We start from the raw sequence: 22340 nt of genomic DNA on the forward strand, positions 1-22340 counted from the left end.
CATGCAATATTCTAGAGTCTAGAAGTTGGTGCAATTACGACTAATAGAAAGTAAGACAGACTTTCTCAGTGGAATATAATAACAAACCAATAAAATTTAAAAATCGGAAAAGAAAAAGATAATTACCGTGTCAGTAGAGTGCTCATCTGGTTGTAAATTTATCTGTTACCAGTACCTCTAAGTCAAGGTTTTAATTTGATTTCATTAGCATTATGGTGTTCATAATGTGCTTCTCCTTTCATTATTTTCTGAAATGAATTATTTACACTCATCAATAATGAAATTCATTTACCATTTATTAGTCAAAATTGCTAAGTTGCTCTAATTGGCTTACAATCTTTGGCGCTAAAGAGCTGTTGTAACTTGCTTCCTAATATTGTGTTATCGAATAATGTCCATATATTGTATAACTTAATGCATAACTAATGTCATTTTTGTATATCAAAAAGAAAACTGGTTCCAAGACTAACCTTCGTATAAGCCACTCTTTACGTTTACCAATTGTGATGCTTTTCCATTAAAAAAGTACATCAGGACGTTTGCCTCCAGGTAACTATCCGTCTAGACAATGCATTTTTGCTTTTGCCAGCCGTTTTTAATAAAGAAGCCTAAACAATAGCTTTAACAAGACCTAGGTATATAATTTCTACCGCCTTGCTTTTATCAAAAATTTTTGCGGAATCTTCATTTTGCCTAAGGCTGTATTTAATTTAGGATTCTCTGCACGCCCCTACTACTCAATTATCAAATTTTTCTCTCTATTGAGAACTTATAATTATATTAAAAGTTGGCTGCAGGCCTCGCTTCGACAACGTTTATTGTGAAATTTCGGCTTTTAGAAACACCGTAGATCTTACCACAACTCGTCACTTATCATGAAATTCTCACATTTCTTTAGCCAGAAAGGATTTTCGACCTCGGTAGCTGACAAGAATCTCACACCTTTGTAGCTAACAAGAACCTCACACCTTTGTAGCTGACAAGAACCTCACACTAAAGTAGCTGACAAGAACCTCACACTAAAGTAGCTGACAAGAACCTCACACCTTTGTAGCTGACAAGAACCTCACACCTTTGTAGCTGACAAGAATCTCACACTAATGTAGCTAACAAGAACCTCACATCTCTGTACCTGCCGAGAACCTCACACTAATGTAGCTGACAAGAACCTCACATCTCTGTACCTGCCGAGAACCTCACACTAATGTAGCTGACAAGAACCTCACATCCCTGTACCTGACAAGAACCTCACACTAATGTAGCTGACAAGAACCTCACATCCCTGTACTGACAAGAACCTCACACTAATGTAGCTGACAAGAACCTCACATCATTGTAGCTGACAAGAACCTTACACTAATGTACCTGAGAAGAACCTCACGTCATCGTACCTGACAAGAACCTCAACGTGCGAACCAGAGTCTGGATGGCCAGGTACTGACTTTAGGTGCCTGTCCAGTGTCTTCTTCAAGCCAGCCAGGGGTCTATTGGTAATCCCCCTTATGCATGCTGCGAGGCATTTGAACAGTCTTGGGCCCCTGACGCTTACTGCGTTGTCTCTCAGTGTACTCGTGGAGCCCCTGTTTTTCACTGGGGGAATGCTGCAAGTCTGGTACTAATCCTTCTAGGATTTTTCAAGTGTATATTATCATGTATCTCTCTCGCCTGCGTTCCAGGAAATACAGATCAAGGACCTTCAACCGTCCCTAGTAATTTAGGTGCCTTATCGTACTTACGTGTGCAGTGAAAGTTCTTTGTACACTCTCCAGGTCAGCAATTTCGCCTGTCTTGAAGGGGACAGTTAGTGTAGAGCAGTATTCCAGCCTACAGAGAACAAGCGATTTGAAGAGAATCATCATGGGCTTGGCGTCACTAGTTTTGGAGGGTCTCATTATCCATCCCATCATTTTTCTAGATGTGGTAGATACAGTGTTGTGATCTTTGAAGGTGAGATCCTCTGACATTATCACTCCCAGGTCCTTCATATTACTTTCTCGATTTATTGTATGGTTAGAATTTGTTGTATACCCTGATACAGTTTTAATTTCCTCAAGTTTTCCATGCCGGAGTACTTGAAATTTCTCTTCACTTAACTTCATATTGTTTTGAGTGGCCCATTTGAAGATTTGGTTTATGTCTGCTTGGAGTCTTGTGGTATCTTCGATGGAGGACACTGTCATTGCAATTCGGCTATCATTCGCAAAGGAAGACACAGACCTTTGGCTTACATCTCTGTCTATGTCAGATATGAGGATGAGGAATAGCATGGGAGCGAGTACTGTGCCTTGTGGAGCAGAGCTTTTCACCGTAGCTGCCTCAGACTTTACTCTGTTTTCTATTACTTTTTGTGTTCTGTTAAGAAGTTATGGATCCATCTACCAACTTTTCCTGTTATTCCTTTATCACTCATTTTGTGTGCTATTACACCGTGGTCGCACTTGTCAAAGGCTTTTGCAAAGTCTGTGTACACTACATCTGCCTTTTTTTTTATCCTCTATAGCATCCAGGACCTTGTCATAGTGGTCCAGTAGCTGGGACAGGCAGGAGCATCCTGCTCTAAACCCGTATTGCCCTGGGTTGTGTAACTGATGGGTATCTAGGTGGTTGGCGATCCTGCTTCTTAGAACCCTCTCAAATATTTTTATGATATGGGATGTTAGTGCTATCAGTCTGTAGTTCTTTGCAACTGCTTTACTGCCACCTCTGTGGAGTGGGGCTATGTCTCTTATTTTTAGCGAGTGTGGGTTGACCCCTGTGTCCATGCTCTCTCTCTCTATAGAATGCTGAAGGCACGTGACAAGGGCTTCCTGCAGTTCTTGATAAACACTGAGTTCCATGAGTCAGGGCCTGGGGCACAGTGCATAGGAATGTCATTTATTGCCTTTTGAAAGTCTTATGGTATTAGTATAATATCAGATTTTTGAGATGATCAGATTTTGGGTCTCGTTCATAAAGAATTCGTTTAGATTTTCGATCCTAAGTCTGGGTAAAAGCTCGCTGAACACTGAGTCGTATATCACTCATTTCTTTGCTGTCATCTCTAAATGTCCCATCTCGCCTAAGCAGGGGCCCAATACAAGAGGTTGTTTTACCCTTAGATTTGGCATAAGAGAAGAGTTTTTATTTCAGTTTCCTCTATGGCATTTAGGTTTTCCTGAGATTCTTGTCACCTGTAAGATTCCTTAAGCTTAAGTTCGATATTTGCTATTTCTCTGACCAGTGCCTCCCTTCGTATTTCAAATATATTGGCCCCTCTCAGCAGCTGTGATTCTTCGCCTTCGTCTGTATAGGGAGCATCTCTCTCTTTCTAGTTTACATCTTCTCTTTCTTTTTTTTTAATGGAATGTGCCTTGAGCAGACCTCAAAAGCCACAGAGTTAATTTTTTTCTAGGCAAAGGTTCAGATCTGTGTTGTTTAGGATATCTTCCCAGCTTGTTTCATTTAGGACATGGTTGACTTGTTCCCATTGTATGTTTTTGTTACTGAGGTTGAATTTTGTGAAGACACCCTCATGACTGATCACATTTTGCTGGTCAGGAGCCCTGTGCATACATGTCTGTACCTCTATTATGTTGTGATCTGAGTGTACTGTCTTTGATACGATTATATTGTATATCAGATCGTTGTTGTTAGTGAAGATGAGGTCCAGCATATTTTCTAGTCTTGCAGGCTTGGGGAAAGTGATCACAAATCACTTAGTTTCAATATATTATGGAAATACCCAGATAACTGCAATCAAATCTCTGTCCCAGATTTTAGCTTGGCCGACTTCATGGGACTGAAAAATTACCTGGGTGGGCTAAATTGGGATGTCCTGACTATGTGTCAGGTAGGTGATCTTGGTTGCCAATATGACGTTGTTCAGAGCATAGTTCTAGCTGCCCAGACAACTTTTGTTCCGAGTAGGGAAATTAGATTTAACAAAAATGATCCCAAATAGATGAACAATAGATTAAAACATCTCGATATATTCAATTAAAGAGAAAATAAAGAAAGGAATAAGAAAAGCAAAAAGGGATTATGAGGCTAAGGTCGCAAGGGTTCTTTCAGGTATACAAATATTGGCCCACTTAAGAGTAACCCTGGTCAGATCACTGACAGTGATAAGGATATGTGTGAAATTCTCAATACCTACTTCCTCTCAGGAAAATACTAGCAATATTCCTGAAATAATAGATTATGTAGAACAGGATAATAAACTATGTACGATTGCGGTAACTAGTGACATGGTCCTCAGACAAATAGAGAAACTAAAACCTAACAAATCCCCAGGCCCTGATGAACTGTTTGCCTGGAGTTTACCTGGAGAGAGTTCCGGGGGTCAACGCCCCCGCGGCCCGGTCTGAGACCAGGCCTCCTGGTGGATCAGAGCCTGATCAACCAGGCTGTTGCTGCTGGCTGCACGCAAACCAACATACGAGCCACAGCCCGGCTGATCCGGAACTGACTTTAGGTGCTTGTCCAGTGCCTATCAAGGGTGTTAATGGAATGCAAAGAGGAACTCAGCGTACCTTTGGCTAATCTTTTTAACATATCACTACAAACTGGCATAGTGCCTGATAAGTGGAAAATGGCAAATGTAATACCTATTTACAAGGCAGGTGACAGGTCCTTGGCTTCGAACTATAGACCAATAAGCCTTACCTCCATAGTGGGAAAATTAATGGAATCAATAATTGCCGAAGCAATTCGTAGCCATCTTGCCAGGCACAGATTGATTAATGAATCTCAACACGGTTTTACAAAGGGGCGTTCCTGTCTTACGAATTTACTAACTTTTTTCACTAAGGTGTTTGAGGAGGTAGATCATGGTAATGAATATGATATTTTTTATATGGACTTCAGTAAGGCTTTCGATAGAGTTCCACACCAGAGGCTATTGAGGAAGCTTAAGGCACACGGAATAGGAGAAATTTTCTCCTGGGTAGAGGCATGGCTGACAAATAGACAGCAGAGAGTTTGCATAAATGGGGAGAAATCAGAATGGGGCACGTCACAAGCGGTGTTCCTCAGGGGTCAGTGTTGGGCCCGCTGTTGTTCACAATTTACATAAACGACATAGATGAGGGAATAAATAGAGACATAAGCAAATTTGCTGATGACACCAAAATAGGCCGTCCAATTCATTCTAATGAGGACACTAGAGCACTCCAGGATGATTTGAATAGACTGATGCAATGGTCGGAGAAGTGGCAGATGCAGTTTAATACTGACAAATGCAAAGTTCTAAATGTTGGACAGGTAAATAACCATGCCACATATAAACTAAATAATGTAGATCTTAATACTATTGATTGCAAAAAGGATTTAGGAGTTCTGGTTAGCAGTAATCTAAAACCAAGACAACAGTGCATTAGTGTTCGCAATAAAGCTAACAGAATTCTTGGCCTCATATCTAGAAGTATAAATAATAGAAGTCCTCAGGTTGTTCTTCAACTCTATATATCCTTGGTTAGGCCTCATTTAGACTATGCTGCTCAGTTCTGGTCACCGTATTATAGAATGGATATAAATGCTTTGGAAAGCGTACAGAGGAGGATGACAAAGATGATCCCATGTACGTATCAGAAATCTTCCCTATGAGGATAGACTGAGGGCCCTGAATCTGCACTCTCTCGAAAAGCGTAGAATTAGTGGGGATATGATCGAGGTGTATAAATGGAAAACAGAAATAAATAAAGGGGGATGTAAATAGCAGTGCTGAAAATTTCCAGCCAAGACAGGACTCGTAGCAATGGTTTCAAGTTGGAAAAATTCAGATTCATGAAGGATATAGGAAAGCACTGGTTTGCTAATAGAGTCGTGGATGAGTGGAACAAACTCCCGAGAACAGTTATTCAGGCTAAAACGTTGTGTAGTTTTAAAAATAGGTTAGAAAAATACATGAGTGCGTGTGGGTGGGTGTGAGTTGGACCTGACTAGCTTGTGCTGCTGGGTCTGGTGCCGTGCTCCATCCTTGATTGGAGGTGACCAGACTGGGTGGGTCATTGGGCTAATCCGGGAGAGGTGGGTCATTGGGCTAATCCGGGGGGGGGGGCATGGACCTGCTCCACATGGGTCAGTAGGCCTGTTGCAGTGTTCCTTCTTTCTTATGTTCTTAATATTTGCTGACTTAAAGTGAATTTGGTGCCGATTTCATAGCTCATGTGTGTGAATTTTCATTTGAGCTGCCTCCTGGGGTGATCTCTGCTAAAATATTTGCTACACCCCTCCATTTTAGGTGTTTTTTTTTTTTTTATTATCACACCGGCCGATTCCCACCAAGGCAGGGTGGCCCGAAAAAGAAAAACTTTCACCATCATTCACTCCATCACTGTCTTGCCAGAAGGGTGCTTTACACTACAGTTTTTAAACTGCAACATTAACACCCCTCCTTCAGAGTGCAGGCACTGTACTTCCCATCTCCCGGACTCAAGTCCGGCCTGCCGGTTTCCCTGAATCCCTTCATAAATGTTACTTTGCTCACACTCCAACAGCACGTCAAGTATTAAAAACCATTTGTCTCCATTCACTCCTATCAAACACGCTCACGCATGCCTGCTGGAAGTCCAAGCCCCTCGCACACAAAACCTCCTTTACCCCCTCCCTCCAACCCTTCCTAGGCCGACCCCTACCCCGCCTTCCTTCCACTACAGACTGATACACTCTTGAAGTCATTCTGTTTCGCTCCATTCTCTCTACATGTCCGAACCACCTCAACAACCCTTCCTCAGCCCTCTGGACAACAGTTTTGGTAATCCCGCACCTCCTCCTAACTTCCAAACTACGAATTCTCTGCATTATATTCACACCACACATTGCCCTCAGACATGACATCTCCACTGCCTCCAGCCTTCTCCTCGCTGCAACATTCATCACCCACGCTTCACACCCATATAAGAGCGTTGGTAAAACTATACTCTCATACATTCCCCTCTTTGCCTCCAAGGACAAAGTTCTTTGTTTCCACAGACTCCTAAGTGCACCACTCACTCTTTTTCCCTCATCAATTCTATGATTCACCTCATCTTTCATAGACCCATCCGCTGACACGTCCACTCCCAAATATCTGAATACGTTCACCTCCTCCATACTCTCTCCCTCCAATCTGATATTCAATCTTTCATCACCTAATCTTTTTGTTATCCTCATAACCTTACTCTTTCCTGTATTCACCTTTAATTTTCTTCTTTTGCACACCCTACCAAATTCATCCACCAATCTCTGCAACTTCTCTTCAGAATCTCCCAAGAGCACAGTGTCATCAGCAAAGAGCAGCTGTGACAACTCCCACTTTGTGTGTGATTCTTTATCTTTTAACTCCACGCCTCTTGCCAAAACCCTCGCATTTACTTCTCTTACAACCCCATCTATAAATATATTAAACAACCACGGTGACATCACACATCCTTGTCTAAGGCCTACTTTTACTGGGAAAAAATTTCCCTCTTTCCTACATACTCTAACTTGAGCCTCACTATCCTCGTAAAAACTCTTCACTGCTTTCAGTAACCTACCTCCTACACCATACACTTGCAACATCTGCCACATTGCCCCCCTATCCACCCTGTCATACGCCTTTTCCAAATCCATAAATGCCACAAAGACCTCTTTAGCCTTATCTAAATACTGTTCACTTATATGTTTCACTGTAAACACCTGGTCCACACACCCCCTACCTTTCCTAAAGCCTCCTTGTTCATCTGCTATCCTATTCTCCGTCTTACTCTTAATTCTTTCAATTATAACTCTACCATACACTTTACCAGGTACACTCAACAGACTTATCCCCCTATAATTTTTGCACTCTCTTTTATCCCCTTTGCCTTTATACAAAGGAACTATGCATGCTCTCTGCCAATCCCTAGGTACCTTACCCTCTTCCATACATTTATTAAATAATTGCACCAACCACTCCAAAACTATATCCCCACCTGCTTTTAACATTTCTATCTTTATCCCATCAATCCCGGCTGCCTTACCCCCTTTCATTTTACCTACTGCCTCACGAACTTCCCCCACACTCACAACTGGCTCTTCCTCACTCCTACAAGATGTTATTCCTCCTTGCCCTATACACGAAATCACAGCTTCCCTATCTTCATCAACATTTAACAATTCCTCAAAATATTCCTTCCATCTTCCCAATACCTCTAACTCTCCATTTAATAACTCTCCTCTCCTATTTTTAACTGACAAATCCATTTGTTCTCTAGGCTTTCTTAACTTGTTAATCTCACTCCAAAACTTTTTCTTATTTTCAACAAAATTTGTTGATAACATCTCACCCACTCTCTCATTTGCTCTCTTTTTACATTGCTTCACCACTCTCTTAACTTCTCTCTTTTTCTCCATATACTCTTCCCTCCTTGCATCACTTCTACTTTGTAAAAACTTCTCATATGCTAACTTTTTCTCCCTTACTACTCTCTTTACATCATCATTCCACCAATCGCTCCTCTTCCCTCCTGCACCCACTTTCCTGTAACCACAAACTTCTGCTGAACACTCTAACACTACATTTTTAAACCTACCCCATACCTCTTCGACCCCATTGCCTATGCTCTCATTAGCCCATCTATCCTCCAATAGCTGTTTATATCTTACCCTAACTGCCTCCTCTTTTAGTTTATAAACCTTCACCTCTCTCTTCCCTGATGCTTCTATTCTCCTTGTATCCCATCTACCTTTTACTCTCAGTATAGCTACAACTAGAAAGTGATCTGATATATCTGTGGCCCCTCTATAAACATGTACATCCTGAAGTCTACTCAACAGTCTTTTATCTACCAATACATAATCCAACAAACTACTGTCATTTCGCCCTACATCATATCGTGTATACTTATTTATCCTCTTTTTCTTAAAATATGTATTACCTATAACTAAACCCCTTTCTATACAAAGTTCAATCAAAGGGCTCCCATTATCATTTACACCTGGCACCCCAAACTTACCTACCACACCCTCTCTAAAAGTTTCTCCTACTTTAGCATTCAAGTCCCCTACCACAATTACTCTCTCACTTGGTTCAAAGGCTCCTATACATTCACTTAACATCTCCCAAAATCTCTCTCTCTCCTCTGCATTCCTCTCTTCTCCAGGTGCATACACGCTTATTATGACCCACTTCTCGCATCCAACCTTTACTTTAATCCACATAATTCTTGAATTTACACATTCATATTCTCTTTTCTCCTTCCATAACTGATCATTTAACATTACTGCTACCCCTTCCTTTGCTCTAACTCTCTCAGATACTCCAGATTTAATCCCATTTATTTCCCCCCACTGAAACTCTCCTACCCCCTTCAGCTTTGTTTCGCTTAGGGCCAGGACATCCAACTTCTTTTCATTCATAACATCAGCAATCATCTGTTTCTTGTCATCCGCACTACATCCACGCACATTTAAGCAACCCAGTTTTATAAAGTTTTTCTTCTTCTCTTTTTTAGTAATTGTATACAGGAGAAGGGGTTACTAGCCCATTGCTCCCGGCATTTTAGTCGCCTCATACGACACGCATGGCTTACGGAGGAAAGATTCTTTTCCACTTCCCCATGGACAATAGAAGAAATAAAAAAGAACAAGAGCTATTTAGAAAAAAGAGAAAAACCTAGATGTATGTATATATATATATGCATGTGCGTGTCTGTGAAGTGTGACCAAAGTGTAAGTAGGAGTAGCAAGATATCCCTGTTATCTTAGCGTGTTTATGAGACAGAAAAAGAAACCAGCAATCCTACCATCATGCAAAACAGTTACAGGTTTTTGTTTCACAGTCATCTGGCAGGACGGTAGTACTTCCCTGGGTGGTTGCTGTCTACCAACCTACTATCAAGTTGAAATCTCCCAGTAGCGAGATGTTTGGGTCAGGAGTTGGGAGATTTTCCAGATAGTGGTCAATTTTCAAAAGCTGTTCCTGGAATTGCTGGGAAGTTGCATCCAGGGGCTTGTATACAACCACAATGACAAGGTTTTGGTTTTCAATCGTTACTGCCAAACCTTCAACTACATCTTTGAGGTGTTTAGTAGTTCTGAGCAAATGAGCAACTCTGTGACGTACAAGCTAACCCCCCCTTGTTGCCTGTTTAGTCTGCCCCATGTGAATAGGAAATAACCTGGGATCCATATCTCGAGGGGGATTTCACCCTCTTGTTGTCATGTGGGTGCAGCATTTTTTGAGATGGTCAAAGGTGCATGTCCCACCTGTTTTACCAGATATACCATGCCTGCAGATGCCCAAGGCATAAAATTTGCATAGATTGGAATTTTGTTTGCTAGGATTTTTTGTGGCTGCATTCCCTGCTGGTGCATTTTTTTCTGTTTCCCTACTACCTACTGCCCCTGTTTGGACATCAGCACTTCCGCCAGTTTTTACTGGTAATGTGTCAACAATATTCCCTGAGGCATCACTATTCCTTGAGGCATCATTCCCTTTTGTTCCATCTCCACAAGTATCGCTACATTGTACCTCTGTAAACTGAATAACGTTGTCTTTACCTGCTGCATCACCAGGGCCACTACGTCCATTTCGTGTGTTGTCCTAAAGGACAACACTTGCCCCCTAAGGAGCACTGTCTTCCAAGACAGCCCCATCCAACCCACCCATTTTATTTTCCCAGCTGTCATACCAGGCTGACATGTCTTTCAAGAAGGATATTTTATTGGTGTTCTTGTCTTTTAATATAGATGGAATTTTCTCATACAGGTGTATCTCATTTAGGCATACCCAAAAACATTTCTCTGATTTTATATCAAAAGTGGTCGTAGTTTTAAATTTCCTGAATGACCCATGGGACCATTTACCACAGAGATTGCTTGCAATCCAGTCATGACTTCGTCTGTTACCCTTTCTGCAGACTACACTGATTTTCATGATGGTGGTCGTTTACAACACTTTACAACTCTCCTAACTAGCTAGTCTATAATTACTAAAAATATTTAGTTTTTAGTTTTTAACAGTTCTGGGTAGGCTGGTTAGGGTAGGATTATTATATAAAAGATTTATATATATATATATATATATATATATATATATATATATATATATATATATATATATATATATATAATATATATATATATATATATATATATATAATATATATATAGATATATATATACATATATAGATATATATAGATAGATATATATATATATAGATATATATATATATAGATATATATATATAGATATATATATATATATATATATATATATATATATATATATATCTATATATATATATATATATATCTATATATATATATATATATATATATATATATATATATATATAATATATATATATATATATATATATATAATATACATACATACATATATATATGCAAAACAACCACTCTGAAAGAAATAGAGAAATTCCAAGAGCTTTCGTGACTACTCACATTATCAAGGAACTATGAAAGTGAAGCATCCAAGGAAGCTATATAAGGGGTCGGCCAACACCTCACTATCAGATCCCACAACGGTTAAACACGTGACGCGCGGCGAGCCAACTTGGATAGGTCCTTTGCAAAACTCACCCCCAAGCTATTTATATATATATATATAATATATATATATATATAATATATATATATAATTATATATATATATATATATTATATATAATATATATTATATATATATATATATATATATATATATATATATATATATATATATATATATATATATATATATATATATATATATATATATATATATATATATATATATATATATATTATAAAAGTTTTGGAGTGAGATTAACAAGTTAAGAAAGCCTAGAGAACAAATGGATTTGTCAGTTAAAAATAGGAGAGGAGAGTTATTAAATGGAGAGTTAGAGGTATTGGGAAGATGGAGGGAATATTTTGAGGAATTGTTAAATGTTGATGAAGATAGGGAAGCTGTGATTTCGTGTATAGGGCAAGGAGGAACAACATCTTGTAGGAGTGAGGAAGAGCCAGTTGTGAGTGTGGGGGAAGTTCGTGAGGCAGTAGGTAAAATGAAAGAGGGTAAGGCAGCCGGGATTGATGGGATAAAGACAGAAATGTTAAAAGCAGGTGGGGATATAGTTTTGGAGTGGTTGATGCAATTATTTAATAAATGTATGGAAGAGGGTAAGGTACCTAGGGATTGGCAGAGAGCATGCATAGTTCCTTTGTATAAAGGCAAAGGGGATAAAAGAGAGTGCAAAAATTATAGGGGGATAAGTCTGTTGAGTATACCTGGTAAAGTGTATGGTAGAGTTATTATTGAAAGAATTAAGAGTAAGACGGAGAATAGGATAGCAGATGAACAAGGAGGCTTTAGGAAAGGTAGGGGGTGTGTGGACCAGGTGTTTACAGTGAAACATATAAGTATTTAGATAAGGCTAAAGAGGTCTTTGTGGCATTTATGGATTTGGAAAAGGCGTATGACAGGGTGGATAGGGGGGGCAATGTGGCAGATGTTGCAGGTGTATGGTGTAGGAGGTAGGTTACTGAAAGCAGTGAAGAGTTTTTACGAGGATAGTGAGGCTCAAGTTAAGAGTATGTAGGAAAGAGGGAAATTATTTCCCAGTAAAAGTAGGCCTTAGACAAGGATGTGTGATGTCACCGTGGTTGTTTAATGTATTTATAGATGGGGTTGTAAGAGAAGTAAATGCGAGGGTCTTGGCAAGAGGCGTGGAGTTAAAAGATAAAGAATCACACATAAAGTGGGAGTTGTCACAGTTGCTCTTTGCTGATGACACTGTGCTCTTGGGAGATTCTGAAGAGAAGTTGCAGAGATTGGCAGATGAATTTGGTAGGGTGTGCAAAAGAAGAAAATTGAAAGTGAATACAGGAAAGAGTAAGGTTATGAGGATAACAAAAATATTAGGTGATGAAAGATTGGATATCAGATTGGAGGGAGAGAGTATGGAGGAGGTGAATGTATTCAGATATTTGGGAGTGGACATGTCAGCGGATGGGTCTATGAAAGATGAGGTGAATCATAGAATTGATGAGGGGAAAAGGGTGAGTGGTGCACTTAGGAGTCTGTGGAGACAAAGAACTTTGTCCTTGGAGGCAAAGAGGGGAATGTATGAGAGTATAGTTTTACCAACGCTCTTATATGGGTGTGAAGCATGGGTGATGAATGTTGCAGCGAGGAGAAGGCTGGAGGCAGTAGAGATGTCATGTCTGAGAGCAATGTGTGGTGTGAATATAATGCAGAAAATTCGTAGTTTGGAAGTTAGGAGGAGGTGCGGGATTACCAAAACTGTTGTCCAGAGGGCTGAGGAAGGGTTGTTGAGGTGGTTCAGACATGTGGAGAGAATGGAGCGAAACAGAATAACTTCAAGAGTGTATCAGTCTGTAGTGGAAGGAAGGCGGGGTAGGGGTCGGCCTAGGAAAGGTTGGAGGGAGGGGGTAAAGGAGGTTTTGTGTGCGAGGGGCTTGGACTTCCAGCAGGCATGCGTGAGCGTGTTTGATAGGAGTGAATGGAGACAAATGGTTTTTAATACTTGACGTGCTGTTGGAGTGTGAGCAAAGTAACATTTATGAAGGGGTTCAGGGCAGGCCGGACTTGAGTCCTGGAGATGAGAGGTGCAGTGCCTGCACTCTGAAGGAGGGGTGTTAATGTTGCAGTTTAAAAACTGTAGTGTAGAGCACCCTTCTGGCAAGACAGTGATGGGGTGAATGATGGTGAAAGTTTTTCTTTTTCAGGCCACCCTGCCTTGGTGGGAATCTGCCAGTGTGATAATATATATATATATATATATATATATATATATATATATATATATATATATATATATATATATGTCGTGCCGAATATGTAAAACTGGTCAATTAGTAAGAACTCATTTAAAATTAAGTCCTTTCTAAAATTTTCTCTTATACGTTTAAAGATATATTTTTTTCATAAATGTTGATGTAAAAATTCATAATATTGCATCAAAAGAATCTTAGAAAACTTACCTAACCTTATTATAACAAGAACAATTTATTTTAGCCTAACCCAACTATATATATTTTAGATTTGTTTACAGTAATTTAATGCTAAACAAACACAGTGAAATATATTTTTTTTCGTTAGGTTCAGAATGATTTTGGCGAAATTATTGCAAACACAAATTTTCACTTGTCCTATATGGCAAGATGATCGTTGCTATTTAAGCCAAGATCGCAAGTTCTGCCTATTCGGCACGACACACACACACACACACATATGTTTTTATGATTTATTATTAGTTTTGCTTACTCCTGTTTGCTAAAAAATTTTATTTTTTTTACAGATTTACCAAGAGAAATTAACTAAAATCCCTAAAATGACAGATCTGTCAGACTTTGAAAGAGGTCGAATTGTTGGTGCTCGTATCGGTGGTTGTAGCGTAACGAAAACAGCTGGACTGTTTGGTGTATCAAGAGGTACTGTCTCGAAGGTGATGACAGCCTTTGCAAAAGAAGGAAAAACCTCTTCATCAAAGAAAAACTCTGAAAGGAAGCGAAAGCTGTCAGATAGGGATCGTCGAACTCTTTAACGGATTGTTAGAAAGGATCATAAGACTACAGCACCCAAAATTGCAGCAGAGCTTAATGAACACCTCCATAACCCAGTTTCCACAAAAACTGTAAGAAGGGAACTTCATAAAGCTGGATTTTATGGGAAGGCTGCAATTAGGAAACCCTTACTTTCAAAAACCAATGTTCAAAAGCTTGTAGAGTGGTGTAAAAATCATCAACAGTGGTCCTTAGACCAGTGGAAGAATGTCATTTTCTCCGACGAGTCATCTTTCACCTTATTTCCAACCTCAGGCCGAGTATACGTGTGGAGACAGCCAAAAGAAGCATGTGATCCCGACTGTCTTCTTCCAACTGTTAAACACGGAGGAGGTTCTGTGATGATCTGGGGTGCTATATCTTGGAAATCTGTAGGCCCAATGGTTGCCCTTCATGGCAGAATTAAAAGTCAAGATTATTTAAACATTTTAGCAGATCAACTTCATCCTATGGTTGCAACACTGTTTCCAGAAGGGAATGCAATCTTCCAGGACGATAATGCACCGATTCACGCAGTTAAAATCGTCTCTGTGTGGCACGATGAACATTCCAGTGAGGTTGAGCATCTTATCTGGCCACCCCAATCCCCAGATCTTAATATAATTGAAAATTTATGGTGCATTTTAGAAAAACAAGTGAGAAGTCGATACCCTCCACCATCATCACTTAAGGAACTGGAGACTGTTTTAGCTGAAGAATGGACAAAAATACCCCTGGAATCTATTCAAACATTGTATGAATAAATTCCTCGTAGAATTCAAGCAGTAATTACTGCCAAAGGTGGTCCAATGCCATATTAAAATACATGTGTTTAAAATTTCAAGGTGTTTATATACCAGTATATATTGGTATATATACTGTAATTTGATATATATGGATTTTATGTATTATCTTTCCTCCTGGTACACTAGAACAGTTCTCCTGCCATAAAAGTGTTTTGTTTTATATGCTGGTGTAAATACTTTATTTTAATCTATATAGTCTATGTAGTTATGCATTTCATGTATTTGTATATGTTAGTAATGCTGCAGTTTATATCTATAGTTTTATAGATTATATTATTATTATTATTATTATTTATTGTTATTGTGTAACTTGCGTGTTTCGTGAGCTTCTACAACGTGTTGAGGAATTGATAATCTCTAGCACCTCACTTCTTACAACTTCGGTTTGGAACACTTATAAATCACTGCATTTAGCTTTTCTAGTAGTACATTTAGCTTTTCTAGTACTATGGTGACACTGTTATTAGCTATAGCACTGTTGTGAGGATTTACTAAAGGAAGTGCTTTCTGGAGTGTGTACTGGGTTTACTGTTGAGTATACTGCGTTCTCTGGCACTCTGCAGGGTTTTTTTCTTTCTTACTTCCATGACCTGTACATTTTTTTAATAGTTCCGCTAAATTTGTACACCCTTTCGTGTTTCCACTACTGTACTGTGTGGTATCGCTATATATACGTAGGACTAGCTGTAGGTAAAAATTTTTTAAACAACTGGCTCGCGTGGTAGGATCCCGGCGACTCCTGGCAACTGTTACACGAAGGATACCCACTATTTGAAGAGAATACACTCTTATTTACCACCACATTTATTTTGGTATCTTATCTATACACTGTGTACCACTGTAAGAACCTCACATCTCTGTAGCGGTAGGTGAAGAAGATATTTACTTTCTGCTTAGTTCAGCTCAATAAAATGTTCATTCGCCCTGCCTACAGAACTGTTCCCACACTTGGAGAAACTTACTGTCTTGATGCACTGCCCAAGAAAGTTATATATAATTTTTTACCTGAACTCACATCTAATTTTTAATAATTCTTTTTCTTACTGTTATTATTATTACTGGATTCCTAAACGATAACCTCGTCAAATCTAGTGAGTCAAGTATTAGATGGAAATAGAGAAAACTTTTTTTCGTGGCACTAAGTCACAAACAAAACTTCGTGACTAATCTTATCATGTCGGTCTGGGGCTCCGCGCATACATGTCTGAACCTCAATTATGTTGTGAACTGAGTATATTGTTTTTGATATGGCGACATTTCTTATCAGATCATCATTGTTAGTGAAGATGAGCATTAAAACCACTTGGAAAAAAAGGTATTATTCTTACCTCCCTCAAAACTATTTAGACTATGAGTTCATACACTATATGGTGTTTGTGTGAATTCAGTTTAAGTCATAAAAAACGAGTGTAAATAAACAGAAAGAATGGGGACATGAACCGTGTTGGCACATCTTAACCCACAAACCCAGCTACAAAATCTGCTCTGAGTGACAAAGGGAGAAAAAAAATAAAAACTTAAATCCTGAGATGACTTTATCATCATGAATAAACTATCTAGTATAGTAAGTTAGTGATTTGGCCACAATTTAATTAACAAGGAAGAGTTGTTAGCTTACTCAGCTCAGATTCTAAGCCACTATTTAAGGTATACTACCATCCCACAGAATGGCACCTACAACAGTCAACTAACACCCGACGACCTATTTATTGCTAGGTGTATAAGGGAAGCAAATATAAGAACACTTACCATACTTCCAACCAGGGAATCGCACCCAAGTCCCTTCGATTATATGCCGAACGTTTATCACTCTGTTATTGCTGTTGCACTTCATCAACATTGTTGTATTAATATTGGTAGAATTACCGACAATGTGTTAAGTAAAAGAACACAAGTGCAGCTAATGTGACATTTTACTGATAAAGCTGCTGAAGAGCGAAGCGCTACAACAATAATATGTCACATTAGTTGCATTGTGTCCTTCTACTTAACATCAACATTATTATCACCAATACCACCAGTATCTCCCTCAATTCCATTATCTTTCCTGTGCTTCACTACCACTATCCTCGTCCACACATTCAACATGCCTGTGATTCACTACCACTATCCTCGTCCACACATTCAACATGCCTGTGATTCACTACCACTATCCTCGTCCACACATTCAACATGCCTGTGATTCACTACCACTATCCTCGTCCACACATTCAACATGCCTGTGATTCACTACCACCATCCTCGTCCACACATCCAACATGCCTGTGCTTCACTACTACTATCCTCGTCCACACATCCAGCATGCCTGTGCTTCTCTACCACTATCCTCGCCAACACAACCAGTGTGACAAATCAACAACTAGCGTGAAATCTATTGTCTAACTCGCTTTAACATGCTGCCAGCTTCTCAAATTTGTGTGTCTTTCCCAGTCCGTGGATGCTATGTCCTCCATGTTGCCTTCTCTCCTATACCCCTCCCACGTGCCATGTCCTCCATGTTGCCTTCTCTCCTATACCCCTACCACATGCCACTATGTCCTCCACGTTGCCTTCTCTTCTATACCCCTCCCCCACGTCATTCTTCAACCCATTCCTCACTACTCTCTCTTCTATACCCCATCGTTCAACCTTTCCCCCCCCCTCACTACACTCCCTTGTACATCCCTTCAACACCTCCCTCACTACACTCCTTTTACCTCTCTTATACCTCATCTTTCAACCCTTCTGCTGGTAACATCCCTTTTACTGAAAACAAAGAAAATACCTTCGTTGACAAATACAGGGAAGAGAAAAACAGAGACAGGTGAAAACGAAGACAGAGATAGGAGGAAAATGAGATATGATATCCACATACAAGATCATGAAGGATAGGATTTAATAAATTACGATAATTTTTCGTCCCATTAACGCAAAGACCAAGAGACCACAAATATAAACTAAGCAAAAATATAAGTGCCAAAAGGATAGTACACTGCTGAAACAAGATCCATTAACGTAGAAATTATTAAAAAATGATGGCGCAATGAAAACGGGACACCACGACCATAGTTTTCATAGTTTAACTACAAAAACTTAAATCTTGAACATTTTTTACCATTTTTTGTCCAACTTCAACCCCCCCCCTTCCATTTTCCACCCTCTCTATCCTTCACATCTTCCTTAACTCATTACTAACATACTGGAGATGAAACCAGATGACGTTTCGGTTAGTGCTGGACCATTATCAAGTGGCCCAGGACGGACCTTAAGGCCGTCTAGTTTCATCTCTAATTAATGGATTAGTTGCGAATTATTCCAATAGTGACTTTTATTCAAGTTGCTAATGTCCATAACTAAGAGGCAGGCACACACGCGGTATATTCTTGTTACCAGACCTAAGACAATAGGCATTTCTCCGTGCTCACCACCATGCTTTTAGTTCAAAATAAGAACCTTGTCTAAGTCAGCACATCTGCATACACACACGTATTCCGACATAATATGAACTCACATGCATGTGTACACACACACACAAGCACACACACATACATACATACATACACACACACACACACACACACACACACACACACACACACACACACACACACACACACACACACACACACACAAATAGCTGGTCCGAGGAGCAAATTAGATAAGGAGTGGGAAAGAAAGTTCAATTTCTCCGGAGAAGAAAATGTGGAAATCTGTTATAAAAAAAAACGAAGAGGCTGCATTAGCAGGTAGAAAGGATATGACTTGGAAAGACTGAAAGAGGAATTTAAAAAGCTAAAGGAGACCACGGAGAAAATGAGTGGTGCAGGTAGAAGGGGCAGTAACAACGAAAGAAGGAGTATAGAGATCCGGAAAGAACAAAGAAGGAAAGTCACTGACAGAGGTACTCTCAGAAAATGGGGAGACAAATTAGATAACAGAGGAAGCAAGGGAAATAATGAAAAGAGACAAGGAACCCTGGACGGAAGGACAATTGTAATAAGAAAGAGGAAGGTCACCGATGATTTCTGGACTTCAGTAGGTTGATGAAGGGTCAGGAAGCAAGAGAGGGAAGGAGGAAAGTGAGATTATATTAGTCATTAGATGCAAAGGAGGAGAGGAAGAGAGGTCAGATGGATTTTTGTTAGAGGATCGGGAGGTTCTTCTACGGCAAATAATACCATATCAAGCATACCCGAGTAACATAAAATATCAGAAGGAACAGCTGAGGGGGTACATAAGAAGCTGCCAGGCAAGGTAAAGAGAAACAAAGGGGTGGTGGAGGCAGGAGGGGGGAATAACTAAGAAATGGTTGACACTATAGCATAAGCATCAAAGACAGCTTGTAGTGCTAAAGCAAAGCTATTTATCAAGGGTGATTCTAATTACAAAGAAATTGATTAGGAAAACTTAAAATCACATAGTGGATCGGAAACGTAGAGGGCTAAGATCAGACGGTTAGGAACAACTTGACATGAGTGAAACAGAATAAGATTTGGAATAAGATTTGGAACACATTGTGAAACTAAATACTGAAGGAGAAAAGCAGGTGAAGGGCGCAAGAAACTAAACTTCAGAGAGGGAACTTTGAAGGGATGAGAAAATGTGTTATCCGGTGAATCCACATAGCTGAGTATTAATGGTCATGAATCCACATAGCTGAGTATTAATGGTCATTGTGTACACTACCAGTGTTGTGACACTTCGGTGCTGCTACACAGCTGAGTGTTAAGGTTCAGTGTGTGCACTTCAAGTGATGTAACACCACCGGTGCTGTATCAGGATCACTCACCTACACGTCCCTCTCCCCCCCCCCTTTCACCCCGCTTCCCCAATGATAAAAATAAACAAAGAAGAATTCGTGGGAGCCGCCGCCACTGCTATCATCACTACCAACACAGCTCTTACCTGATTTGAGGAATGCATTGTGGGAGAGAGAAAGAGAGGATGTCTGACCCTAAGATGGGACAAGGAGACAAGTTATCATTATATTCATGAAGAAACAATAAATCCTATGTGTCATGCAGTGCCTGTGGAATGTGAGGGGAGTCAGGTTTGATCTTATGGAAAGTAACTCCAATTCCTTCGATCATGAGTCTTTCACCAGGACCACAGCGTTTCCCTTCAAGCCTTCAAGGGGACAAGGCGACAGAGGTACAAATAGGATAAGAGTTTCCAGCAGAGAAAGAAAAGACAAGAAATGAAAGTTGGTAGTGGAAACACTGGAGATCAGGTCCCAACTACACACATACGGTGGCCCGTGGCCTGGTGGCAAAAGCTCTCGCTTCAAACAGTGAGTGTCCGAGTTCAATTCCCGGCAAGAGTTGGAAATATTGGGCGTCTTTCCTTACACCGGTTGTCCATGTTCAGCCATCAGTAATAATGGGTACCTGGGTGTTAGTCGACTGGTGTGGGTCGCGTCGTGGGTCAAAAGTGACCTAATTTGTCTGAAATGCTCTGCATAAGAAGCTGCTTTCTATAAGTAGTATGTCATTGATGTCAGCTAGGCCTATATATCATGTACTTGTAGAAATAATATTATTATCATACATGCAACAAATGCACATAACGCAAACACCACTCAAAACTACATGCACAATCAACTTTACCACCACGATACATAAATGCCAACTGGCAAATGTAACAACTGACTTCAGGAACCAAAACATGAAATTTTTAAAGACGCTGTATATCATATATCAAACTAATGCTCAAGCAACAACTGTTTGCAACTTAAATATAGTCAACCACAGAAAAGCAGTTCCAGAAAGTTGAGAAATTTTCCAGCAAACTGCTCCAGGTACTGAGATACATAATCCCCTCAGACATACTAGTCAAGGTAATGATATTTAACATCTTTCGAGCAGAACATGAGAGCATCGACGGAGACTGAACACTCTGATAAGCCACAGGGAAGCTCTTTTACAGTGTTAGGCTTGCGAGTAATTAATATGAGGTGAGTGAGGAGGTTGTGGTTCCAAGCAAACCTTATAAATGGATTTAAGAGCGTCAGGGACACTATATACAGCATTGGAAATGAGGAAGTATCAACGGGAGAAAAAGTAATACTACTTAAGATACATATACAGGACATACCAGAGAGAAGCTATCCTATCTCACTGTTGCTAACCATAAAAACTTGACAAGGATATCTACCAAAGAAACATGCAAGACAATCTGAACAGACTGCGGGAAAGGCGAAAATAAAATGTAAGTGTGAACTCATGAGACTGAGGTCTGTTTAAAGTCAGTCAGCTACCCTGCTGGCTTCTTGTTAGATTACTGGTGCTCGTTTTGTGCTAATATAAGCACCATAACCTGGCTGATCGTTGTGTGCTAATATAAGCACGATAACTTACCTGATTAGAAACTTTCTTAAAGAACTTTTCAACTATTTTTTTCCCCGAAGCACATATACACTTCACATGTGCGGCAAGTGAAAGAATTACAAATGGGACACTATTTTAGGAACCTACAAAAATGGTAATTCAAAACTGGTACGAGTCTTCAGCACCAGTGTGGAGCCCGAATCTAGCCGAACACAGAAACATCTAAAAAGTTCAAAAGGTTACAGCTAGACTTGGTTTATTCAGCAAGGATATTTATTTTTACTAGACAAGTATACATATATCTGGATATCATGAAATTACCGTAATATTTTAACTAATTTTAAGTAATAATAACCAAATTCAGGTTAATCTTAAGACGCTTTATGTCAAGATTAAACAAGGTTATCTTACTTTAATTTTAGCAAGGTAAAGTTTTTAGTTTTAGTGCTGTTGCAAAATATAGTAAAAATAAGACAACAGAAGGCTTACAAAGCTGAAATATGACCTCACATAAGGCCCTGCCCAATGAGTGTGGGAATTCCTTTCAAATGCTGTGAAGTTTTAGCTAGGTAACATACCAGATAAAATTTAGGAGTAACATGTCAGGCAAAGGGAATTAATTGACAATACAGCTTATAATCCTCATTAATTCTATTTATTAAAACTAATCTAAATTATACAGCCCTGGCCTTATATTCACAATGCAATCAATACTATTTTTTTATGAATCGCAA

At 39.5% G+C, this 22340-nt stretch overlaps 1 long non-coding RNA gene across 1 annotated transcript in view; it reads right to left on the minus strand.

Annotated features, from left to right (window-relative positions):
• LOC138854330 (uncharacterized) overlaps positions 1–22340 on the minus strand; it is a 386009-nt gene that overhangs the window by 94209 nt on the left and 269460 nt on the right. The gene's annotated exons all lie outside the window — the stretch shown is intronic.

The sequence above is a fragment of the Cherax quadricarinatus genome, chromosome 55 (assembly GCF_038502225.1).
Source record: "Cherax quadricarinatus isolate ZL_2023a chromosome 55, ASM3850222v1, whole genome shotgun sequence".
Lineage (NCBI taxonomy): Eukaryota > Metazoa > Arthropoda > Malacostraca > Decapoda > Parastacidae > Cherax > Cherax quadricarinatus.